This window comes from Mastomys coucha, unplaced genomic scaffold, assembly GCF_008632895.1.
Source record: "Mastomys coucha isolate ucsf_1 unplaced genomic scaffold, UCSF_Mcou_1 pScaffold6, whole genome shotgun sequence".
In the NCBI taxonomy this organism is placed as follows: domain Eukaryota; kingdom Metazoa; phylum Chordata; class Mammalia; order Rodentia; family Muridae; genus Mastomys; species Mastomys coucha.
Window position 1 is genome coordinate 125,264,540 of NW_022196912.1, and position 3,187 is coordinate 125,267,726.

At 51.8% G+C, this 3,187-nt stretch overlaps 1 pseudogene; it reads right to left on the reverse strand.

Annotated features, from left to right (window-relative positions):
• Window positions 1-2,583: 2,583 nt before the first annotated feature.
• Window positions 2,584-2,973, reverse strand: LOC116081118 (annotated as a pseudogene).
• Window positions 2,974-3,187: the final 214 nt, after the last annotated feature.

A 3,187-nucleotide genomic window follows, 5' to 3' on the forward strand; every position in this document is an offset into this window, starting at 1 on the left:
ATGTCTATGTGTGTCCCCCAGCAAGCTGCCTTCTCCTCACTCCTGAGCACGCTCCTGAGAGTAGAGCAGTTAGCCTCACACTCTGCTCCTTCAATCTGCCCCACCAGCCAGTCAGGAGGAGCCCTGGACTCTCAACTGGAAACTTGGATCTGACTGGGGGTATCTGAGGTCATCCCAGAAGTCCACAGACAGAAAAGCCTGGCTGGGAATGTTTCATTGGATCAAGGCCTGATATTCATAGGGACTAGGACCCAGGGACATATAAGCAATCTTTGAAGGCACAAGCTGATGGAGAGTTGGAAGGGGCCACCCTGCTTCCGGTCCTGTGGCCAACTCCTTAGGCTGGGAACCGCTCTCTCTGCAGAGCCCCTGTCCAATGCAGGGAGAATCTTATTGTCTGTCTGCTTCAGCGGCAGGGCTGACTTTGACCACAATGGGCAGACCAGGAAAAGTGTTCCTACTGTTCCCACAAACTCCTCCTCATCTCTGAAATGGAGCCTTAGAGAGATGGTTGAAGTCTGGCAGGAGGGTGGGCCAGCAAGATGTGTACACACACACACACACACACACACACACATCTGTGTGATGGGTTTTAAGCTTTGCAGAGTGAGTATCCTGACCCACCCTGTCTCAGGATGAGGAAGAAGAGTGTGGAGCCAGGCCACACGCTCTTTGCATTAAGGGGGGAAGCCTAACCCTCTATGAGAGTATCACATAGAATATAAGTAAGTGGACAGACCCTGCCGCCTCACTAGTTTACAGAACTTTCTGTTAACACAGTTAACTGTTTCAGGTAAGAGGTAGTATCTAAGCTTGCTTTCTTTCTTTTTAATTTATTTATTTCATTTATACGAGTACATTGTAGTTGTCTTCAGACACACCAGAAGAGGGCATCGGATCCCATTAAGGATGGTTCCCATGTGGCTGCTGGGAATTGAACTCAGGCCCTCTGGAAGAGCAGTCGGTGCTCTTACCGGCTGAGCCACCTCTCCAGCCTGGATCTAAGCTTTCTTGTTTGTGTTAGAAGGTTATTTAATTGGGTGAGGCTGCAAACTGAAAAGTATGTTGTAGCTAAAGAGGACTTCTATTGTTGTTTACTTATTCACTTTACATCCCACTCACTGTCCCCCTCCTGGTCACACCCTCTCACAATCCTTCTCCCATCCCCCATCCCCTTCTTCTCTGAGCGGGTGGGGACCCTTGAGTTTCCCCCCCACCCCCACCCCACACACACGAGGCACATCCTTAGAGAGGACTTTTTTGTTTGGTTGTTTTTTTTGTTTTTGTTTTTGTGTTTGTTTTTTGAGACAGGGTTCCTCTGTATAGCCCTGGCTGTCCTGGAACTCACTCTGTAGACCAGGCTGGCCTCGAACTCAGAAATCCACCTGCCTCTGCCTCCCAAGTGCTGGGATTAAAGACATGTGCTAACACTGCCCAGCTTAGAGAGGACTTCTTAACTCATGCACGTCTCAAAGGTCAGTTTTAAACCATATCGTGAACTACTAAACCAGTACATTCAGAACTCCTGTAACAGGAAAACACCGCTGAATGACCCTTACACGTCTGCCCACCGTCCTGCTAGGTATTCAGACCAAAAAAAAAAAAAAATTCTGTGAATCTAGAAGACAAAACAAGAACCCTTTGGCTCCTGGCAGCAACTCTGCGGGAATACACCAGGGAGGAGGGGGGGACCTGCTCCCCTTCTCCTCACAAACAGTCATTTCCTGGCAAATAACTCAAAGACAAGTATGTGAACACTTCAGGAGTTAGTGGCCGGAGGTGGTTCACTGGGGAATTCACTTGTTGAGCAAAGCTGAGGCTCTGAGTTCAAATCTCAGCCCATGTTGCAATTCCAGTTCTCCTTCAACAAGGTGTGACGACAAGTGAACCCAGAAGCCCGGGAACAACAAAAAACAGACACCCCATCTCAAACAAGAGGGGAGGACCAAAACCTGATTACCCCTTGCACACGTGTGCCCACACACAGTGTACTCACAGCACACACATGCAATAAAACAGTTTTTAAAAAGTAAAGCTTTGGCAATGATGGGTTTACACACAAGCTAGAAAGGCATATGTTAAAAATTACCAACTTCTAATTTTATTTCCAATGCAGTGGATGTGGAGACCAACTAAATGTCAATTACAAGGGAGAGCAGAGCTATCTTTGTGCGTGTGCACGGTGGTCCCCCGTACAGTATCCCCTTTCAAACCAACATGGCATAAGTCATAACTATACTTAGGAATTCGTATTGAGGAAAATCTTACTGCTGGATCCCAACCAATCAAAAGCTCCCGAGTTGCTATCTACAAAAGTTAGACGGGTGGGTGGGGGTCCAGAAACAGATTGAACAGGGCTGTAAATTCTCTCTACAGTATGATGTAAATTTTGGTTTCTTGTAGCACAGTCGGAGGTCAGCGGAGGGGATGTTGCAGGGCTTTTGCCTGACGTTGAAGAAAGACACGCAGGCAGACTGAAGCACCAGCAAGCACCCTTAGCGGCGAACAGACAGAAAAGCAGCCGCTTGTTTGCGGTTGGATAACCTTCTGGGGAAAGGCACTGAGCTGGCGGACCGTGGCGCGCTAGCCAATGAACCTCTCGGCCGGCCACGTCTCCGGGGCGTTGGCGGGGATTCGGGGAGCCTCCTGCCCCGGCGGGGCCAGGGCCTCCATCTCCCGCACCACCTGCGTGAACACGCGGTCCACCATCATTTTGCTCTTGGCCGTGATCTCCAGGAACGGGCAGCGCCACTCGCGGGCCAGCGCGCGTCCCTGGGCCGTCAGCACCCGGCGCTCGGCGTCTCGGTCGGCCTTGGTGCCCACCAACACGAGCGGGACGGCGCGCGAGCCCCGCAGCCGGCCCATGCGCTCCCGCAGCGGCCGCACGGCCCATCCACACAACGGTGTCACTTTGTGGAAATGAAAACTCACCCAATCGCAAGTAGAACCCGGGAAGCGCCAGGCAAAGCCCATGGCCACCTTCTCTGTCCCCTTCCACTCCTGGCTCCCTCACTGGCTGCAGAGGAGAAATCCTGGGCCCCATTTCTGGCGTTGTTTCCCTGAGTGAACTCTTCTGCCTCCTGCAAAAAACCCCAGCTGCTTGGGCTTCCTGCCCTGCTCCTGCTCCTGCCCTGCTCCTGCTCCTGCTGCCTGCTCCTGCTGCTGCTGCCTGCCCTGCTGCCTGCCC